Source organism: Chiloscyllium punctatum, chromosome 24, assembly GCF_047496795.1.
Source record: "Chiloscyllium punctatum isolate Juve2018m chromosome 24, sChiPun1.3, whole genome shotgun sequence".
NCBI classification, from domain to species: Eukaryota; Metazoa; Chordata; class Chondrichthyes; order Orectolobiformes; family Hemiscylliidae; genus Chiloscyllium; species Chiloscyllium punctatum.
In genome coordinates, this window is record NC_092762.1 from 56524194 (window position 1) to 56533074 (window position 8881).

Here is an 8881-nt window from a genome sequence, read left to right on the forward strand (position 1 = left end):
AAGAGAGAGAGAGAAAAAGAGAGAGAAATTGAGAAAAAAAGAGGGAGAGAGAAAAAAAGTGAGAGAGAGAGAGAGAGAGAGAGAGAGAGAAAAGAAGAAAAAAAAGGAAAAAAGAAAGAAGAAAGAAAAAAGAAAAAATTAAAAGAAAAAGGAAGATTCAGTAGAACAGTGTGGGAACACAAAGACTAAGCTCAGGGTGTCAGTATAACAAAAGGAGTGTGCTAGTGAGCACATTCAGGCCTGAACACTAGAGTGAGCCCTGCTTTTGCCCCAACGTTGCCATGTTCATCCTGCATTCTAGTCCTCTGTGGGAGAATGCGATGGACACAGTAGGAATTGCAGTAAGGAAGAAGTTACACTGGTCTTGCCTCCTTTTTATGTCACCATGTTTGGAACAGATGGAACCCATACCCCTAGTCCTTCAGGAGCTCACTCCAGATGCTTTTTTCTGGGCAGAGAGCCAGGCATGATAAGAGCTGCCACATTTTACAACACTCCAGGCCTCTTCCATCTTCTAGGATCTAATTATCCTGCCTTCCTCCATTGCATTCAAGGCCTTACAGAAGAAATTCAGACATGAAGGGTGGGCATTTAGACATAGTCACAGTCACCTACCTAATCATTTACCAGAAAAGATAGGATCGACACCACCGGAAAGTTAGAGGGAAAACAACCAGAGCATGTTTTAGCTGCAACAGGTGGACACTAAAGTTTAAAAGATTCAATCATAGATTAAGTCTGCAGGACTACTTGATTACATGACAGTATCAAGGATCCTGCAACTTGTTTGGCTGCATTAGCTTCCTTTTGGTAACAGTCAATTAATTGAACACATTGCACCATAAATACTCTGGGGAGTATCATTCAGCTACCGTATCTGAGAATGGAATTGAGTTGGGGGAGGGAATACTGAGATCAATTAACAAGTGTATCAAAGCCTCTGTGATATATAATACAATAAAAGTCCGTGTGTCAAATTCATTGGATGTTTAAATCAAAAAGAAAGCGTTTTAACTAATCAAGAATGCTAGTTGCTAGGCTACTGTAACCATTAGTTTCACAGCAGGATGTTCAATGTTCTCTACATTGCGAGCTCAGTCATGAAGACTCTTGAAGAATAAATAGAATTAATGAGCTGTTTACTCCAAACATTAACCCCATGGTAGGGTGCCTTGCAAACAGAAACCATTGAAGACAACAAGATTTTTCTTCTGTGATTCACCCAAGAAGTTATTGGTGGGATCACCATCAAAGATATTTATATATATATATCATCTGCAAGAGCCACTGGAAATATTTCAGAAAGTAATCACAAACTGTGTTCTCTTTCTCTGGATTCATTTGACTCATTGCTTCCTGTGAGGTCTAAACAGGGTTAAAAAATAAATAAATAAGCCTAACAAGGGTAGACCAGAGGCTGGGAATTGTCTTGAGTAACGCATCTCCTGACTGCCCAGCCATTATCCACCATCCACAAGGGACAGGTCAGGAGTTTGATAGATATGGTAAAAACAATGACTGCAGATGCTGGAAACCAGATTCTGGATTAGTGGTGCTGGAAGAGCACAGCAGTTCGGGCAGCATCCAAGTAGCTTCAAAAGGGGCTTTTGCCCGAAACGTCGATTTCGAAGCTACTTGGATGCTGCCTGAACTGCTGTGCTCTTCCACCACCACTAATCCAGAGTTTGATAGATATCCCCGCTTGCCTGGATGTGCATAACTCCAACAATGACCAAGACACTCAATATAATTGAGGACAAAGCAGTCCATGCCAGCCACCACCTTAAGCATTCACCACCGATAAGAGTGTCAGCAGTGTCTAACCATATCCACAGAGCAACCCACCAAAACTCCTTCTAAACCCACAATGTCCACTAGCTGGAAGAACAAGCACAGGAGACACAGGAGAACACCATCAGCCGCAAGCTTCTCTCCCAGCCACACACCATCCTGCCTTGGAAATATTGCCAATCCAGCTCAGTCAATAACTCTACTCTGGGGAACACCTGCTGAGGAAGCAGAAACCTCTGCCTTTCAGATAATGGAGTCATCAAAGGCAGGGTCTGTGAAATCCAGTAGTTAAAGTGCTGGGTGAACAATGGTACAGTCTCCAAAGCTATGAATCCTTTCCAGATTTCCCCTGATTATTGTTGATGTCAGGGCCAGATTCCACATAAGGTTCCCAGAGTAAGAAATGTAGAAACTGAGAGTGGGAGTAGGCCATTCTGCCCTTTGAGCCTGTCCTACCATTCAAAGTGATAATGACTGATCTTCAAAAGCATCTTCCTGCGGTATCTCCAAACCCCTTGATGCCTTTAAAATCTAAAAAAAAGTATCAATCTTTTTCTTGAATACCTGCAGTGATCTAGCCTCCACAGCATTCTGTGGTAGAAAATTCCACAGGTTGACCATCCTGAGTGAAGGAATGTTATAAATTATTCAAATTAATCAAATTATTAGGGTTTCATATGGGATATCCCAAGCCTCTGAATGAGAAGGGGGAAGCTGACTAACCTTCTTTACTCACAGTTGGTCACAGCAAAAGAATGAATTTATTATTTACAAAACACAATAATGCAACATGCATACATTTGATTAGAAATGAGAACGGAATGCAAAAAAGGCAAAGTTAAAGGATATATGATTCAGTCTCTCGGTTATTCATGAAGATTAGATAATGGAGCATTAATAGCTTTACAAATGATTTTGAGACTTCTGGCTTTGCAAGGCGATTGAAATTATTTTATCCTGTTTGCTTCGAACTGGCTTGCTTTCTAGCTTGCTTCAAACATTTAGAGTGATAAAGTCCTTTGCCTGAAACAAAGGGGTGACTGGTGGGTTGTTCTTTAACTGTCAACTTCACAGCACATTAGCCCTCAAACCCTGACTAGTACAGACAAGTCCGCCAACTCACTAATACACTTGTTTCCACTGGGTTTTTAACCCCTGTTATTCTTGAAAGGAGAAGACAAAAAAACTCTAGAGTGCTGCATTCTCTCCCAGCATATTCACACCCTGAAATACTCACAGTATCTTTGTGGTCGATCTTTCACCTTTTATACCTATCCCTTCCTTAACACTTGGTGTGCGGGATCTCTCTCTCTCTGCAGAACGCTACTGAATTTAAATCAGTAGTTTGTTTCTTTAAGAAAAAAATTTTGGAATTAAAAGTTCAAATCGTCCTCAAGTAGTCTGGAGTTATGATCTGTACTTATGGTAGCTATAACTTTAGCAGTAGTCTAGAGGGAACTATAAAGAAGCAGTGCTAAAGTAACCATGTATGCTATTCCTGTGAGTTTTTGCTAAGACCCAATCAAATTCACTGGAGATCAGATGAACTTTATCACCATATTCCCAGAATCTGAGTTAAACATAACCAGTCAAGAATTTAGAGGTCATTCTGACTTTATAAAATAATGTAAAATTCATCAGTGGGCAATAACTACAATAGAAATAAAATTGGGGTAAGATATAAAGTCTGCTGCCAATGAGCTATATCCTATTTTCCACTCTTACGCACTCAGCTAAAACAATAGAACAAAATAATTTTCTAAATTAAAACTTGGTCATTATGACTGTCAGGCTCAATTCTTTACAACCAATCGAACTGCATTGTTTTGGTAATAAATCTTGTTTAGACAATTGTACATGAAAGCAAAAAAAAAAGGATTCATGGGATGAAATTTGACAGAACACAGGTATTTTTTTCCAAAGCTCACTGCATAGAAATAGATTGTTTATCTGACCTAGTACCTTCACAGGCAACTGTCGTTTAGTTGCACAAAAAACTTCTTCTGCAAAAACACAAAGTATTTTTTTTAGACATGGAAAGATAGAATCACATTTAATGAGAATTCAGAATATTTGTTCAGAGTTCAGGTTCATGGGCACTACTAAAGGAAAATTCAATTTGTCAGCTATCTAGCTAGCTCAGCTATAGGCATCATAAGCTTTTACTGATTGCCTCTAATTCCATGCCCTTTGATTTTAGTTAGAACTCTTTTCTGTAAAAGCTAATTAAATGTCTCATGAAATTCCATGTATATGACATCCATTGATTCTTCACTATCCACCACTTCAATGACTCTGTCACATAAACCCTGTTAAGTTTGTTCGGTAGGAACTGCTTTCAGAAGGAACGGTTGACCTTCCCTATGCTTCAACTTTTTCAAGTGATTACTTACTCTATCCGTGAGAAAGAACTTTGCACAACTTTCCCCAAGACCAACATTAGCTTTAATCCTTCACATTATCCATTACAACCTTTCTGTAATTACTTATTGAGGCAACTTTCTTCTCTTCACTAAAATTGCTATTCCAGAAATTGCATCTTTACCCACCACATCTGTAGCTTCCCATATTATCATACATTCATTTAAACAGCCAGCTGTGATGATCTCATTCTTAGAGTCATATTAGGGTCTGTTTCCATGCATCTCTGACTCTTCGGTCCAACCCATCCATGCTGACCAGATATCCCAACCCAATCTAGTCCCACTTGCCAGCACCTGGCCCATATTCCTCCAAACCCTTCCTATTCAAATACCCATCCAAAAGCCTCTTAAATGTCGCGATTGTACCAGCCTCCACCACATCCTCTGGCAGCTCATTCCATACATGTACCACCCTCTGCGTAAAAAAGTTGCCCCTTAGGTCCCTTTTATATCTTTCCCCTCTCACCCTAAACTTATGCCCTCTAGTTCTGTACTCCCCGATCCCAGGGAAAAGACTTGGTCTATTTATCCTATCCATGCCCCTCAATTTTGTAAACCTCTATAAAGGTCACCCCTCAGCTTCCGACGCTCCAGAGAAAACAGTCCCAGCCTGTTCAGCCTCTTTATAGCTCAGATCCTCCAACCCTGGCAACATCCTTGTAAATCTTTTCTGAACCCTTTCAAATTTCACAACATCTTTCCGATAGGAAGGAGACCAGAATTGCATGCAATATTCCAACAGTGGCCTAACCAATGTCCTGTACAGCCGCAACATGTCCTCCCAACTCTTGTACTCAATACTCTGACCAATAAAGGAAAGCATATCAAACGCCTTCTTCACTATCCTATCTACCTGCAACCCCACTTTCAAGGAGCTATGAACCTACTCTCCAATGTCTCTTTGTTCAGTAATACTCCCTAGGACCTTACCATTAAGTGTATAAGTCCTGCTAAGATTTGCTTTCCCAAAATGCAGCATCTCACATTTATCAGAATTAAACTCCATCTGCCACTTCTCAACCCATTGACCCATCTGATCCAGATCCTGTTGTAATCGGAGGTAACCTTCTTCGCTGTCCACTACACCTCTAATTTTGGTGTCATCTGCAAAATTGCTAACTGTGCCTCTTATGCTTGCATCCAAATCATTTATGTAAATGACAAAAAGTAGAGGACTCAGCACCAATCCTTTTGGCACTCCACTGGTCACAGGCCTCCAGTCTGAAAAACAACCCTCCACCACCACCCTCTTCTTCTACCTTTGAGCCAGTTCTGTATCCAAATGGCTAGTTCTCCCTGTATTCCATGAGATCTAATCTTGCTAATCAGTCTCCCATGGGGAACCTTGCTGACCGCCTTACTGAAGTCCATATAGATCACATCTACTCCTCTGCCCTCAACCTTCTTTGTTACTTCTTCAAAAAAATGCAATCAAGTTTGTGAGACATGGTTTCCAATGCACAAAGCCATGTTAACTATCCCGAATCAGTCCTTGCCTTTCCAAATACATGTACATCCTGTCCCTCAGGATTCCCTCCAACAACTTGCCCACCACTGAGGTCAGGCTCACCGGTCTATTGTGCCCTGGCTTGTCTTTACCACCCTTCTTAAACAGTGGCACCACATTTGCCAACCTCCAGTCTTCCGGCACCTCACCTGTGACTATGACACAAATATCTCAGCAAGAGGCCCAATCACTTCTCTAGCTTCCCACAGGTCCTGAGAATTTATCCCCCTTTACCCATTTCAAGACATCCAGCACTTCCTCCTCTGTAATCTGGACATTTTGCAAGATGTCACCATCTATTTCCCTACAGTCTATCTTCCATATCCTTTTCCACAGTAAATACTGATGCAAAACTCTTTTTAATGCTTTTATCTTTCCGATAACCCTCACTACTATCTGTTTCTTTTCATCTTTGCTGCTTTCCCTTGTTTAATTTGCTGCTTCATCTAACTCTCCCAGTACCCAAGCCTTTTCTTTGTATTGCATTTTTGTCCTCATGTCTTTTTAAAATCTCTCTCCTTTCACCTTAAAAATATATCCCCTCATCTTGAAATACCCCACCCTAGGAAAAAAAACATCTGCCATTCACCTTACCTAAACCCCTCATTATAAGCCTGTATAAGGTGACCCCTCAACCCACTCATTAATCATGAGAGAATTATCTCCTATGTTTCTCAGGGATACTTACTTCTTTTGTAATAATTACCTGCCTCAATATATCCCAGTTTTGATCTTCAGATTTTCCTGTTCTAGCTAATACTGGTCTTGTCCCTTACAGATCAAATCCAAACTCTTAATTGAGGTGGTTTCCATTTTTCTGGATTTCCAACAATTTTTAGTTCATGACATTCAAGTAAGTGGAATATGACCAGTTCCCTAGTTCACTTGAGAAAGACGTCTCTTAACAAAACCACATTGAATGTATTCAATAATTATATGTCCTGTGTCATACAGTCATAGAGATGTACAGCACAGAAACAGACCCTGCAGTCCAACCCATCCATGCCGACCAGATATCCCAACCCAATCTAGTCCCAGTTGCCAGCACCCAGCCCATATCCCTCCAAACCCTTCCTATTCATAGACCCATCCAGATGCCTTTTAAATGTTGCAATTGTACCAGCCTCCACCACTCTCTCTGGCACTTATACAAACCTCTTAGTTTGATAGAGAAGTAGAACACATTGTAACCTTTTTTTCTTTGAGGCACACTTATAAACTATAAAATAATCCCAGTGGTAATTCACCCTCCCTCCATTTTTCTTAATCCTTAGTGAATCACCATCACCATGACGGAAAGGGACACCAACAGTGGCATCAGTGCTATTCTGGTCACCCTGTTATAGGAAAGGTATTATTAAGCTGGAAATGTTCAGAAAAGATTTGCCAGGAATGGAGAAGCTGGACAGTTTGGGACTGGTTTCACTTGTGTGTAGGAGATTGAGGGGTGATCGTATATAGGTTATAATGAGGGGTATAGATAAAGTTGGATGGCAGGTGTCCTTTCCCTAGGATGGGGGATTTCAAGACTAGGAAGTATATTTCTAAGGTGAGAGGAGAAAGATTTTAAAAAGTCATGAGAGGCAACGTCTTTTACACAGAGTAGTTCATATGTGGAATGAACTGTCAGAGGAAGTGATAGATGCAGGTAGAGTTACAACATTTAAAAAGATATTTGGATAAGTACGTGAATAAGAAATGTTTGGAAGGATATGGGCCAAGCCCAGGCAGGAGAGACTTCTTTAGTTTGGGATTATGGTCGACATGGACTGCTTGGACTGAAGGGTCTGTTTCCTTGCTCTTGACTCTGACTCCAGCACTTGCTTAGCAATAACTTGCTCACGAATGCTCCATTTGGGTTCAGTCGGAGCTAATCCGATCCTGATTTCATTACAGCCTTGGTTCAAAGATAGACATAAGAGCTGAATTCCAGAGGTGAGGGTAGAGTGGCAGCCCAATGCAGTGTTTGACAGAGCACAGCATTAAGCAAAACTGGAGTCAGTGGGAGCAGGGGGAAACGCTCTGCTGGTTGGAGTCGTACTTGGCACAGAGGAAGATGGTTGTGGTTGTCAGAGGCCAGTCATTTCAGCTTCAGCGCATTGCAGCAGGGGCTCCTCTAGGTCCAACCATTTTCAAATGCTTCCTCCTCCACTACAAAAAAGGTCAGAAGTGGGGATGTTCGCTGATGATTACACAATGTTCACCTCCTTTTGTGGCTCCTCAGACACTGAAGCAATCCATGCTGGATCAATGAGAAGTTGGATAATTGGACCGCAGATAATGGCGGTCCCACAACAACCTCACAGCTGTACCTTGGATTTGATGTTCCTCGATTAAAATATCTTCAATTTCAGATTTGGGAATTTTTGCAAAAAATGCAGCACTTTAAATAAAAATGAAATTAAAACTTGTGGCCAAAGAAATCTCAGGCAGTTTCATTTTCACAAATGATGATTGGTGACTTAAAATCAATAAGTTCTCGGACAGTCAATCACTGGTGAATTACATGAGTTACACTGCCAATGTACGCAAGTTGAGTAATACTATAAAGGTACAATCAGGCTTTTCATGATAACAAAAGCAACGCTGACTAGTCAAATTGCTCAAAGGGCAATTGGATATTGTAAGTGAGAAGGTAAGTTGGAAATGAGTATAGAGTTTTGTCTTCATAGCTGAACAGGGGCTGATAATTCAGTTTGCTCTGTCAGACTATGAGCTTTCATTCCATTGCGTTCAGTCTGATTGATGACCTGTGATAGCCAGATGACATCCTTCACCTACATTTATTTTGTGAAGGGTGATATGTTTTCACTTTTTTTCTGCCAGCTTTTGGAAAACATCAGCTATCCCACTAATCTTCATGGAGGGCTTGAATTATAAAGAGCTTGAATAGGCTGGGGCATTTTCTTTCCCCCCTGAAGCATAGGAGGTTGAGGGATGACCTAATCAAATTTTATAAGAGCAGAGGGACATGGATAGGGTGAATAGCAAAAGGTATTTTCCTTAGGGTAGCAGAGCTCAAAACCATAAGGTATAATTTTAAAGTGAGAGAAAAACAATTTAAAATGGGCAACCTTTTCACACAGAGGGTGGTTGGTATGTGGAATGCATTGCCAGATGACATGGTAGATGCAGTTACAACATTTAAAGGACATTTGGT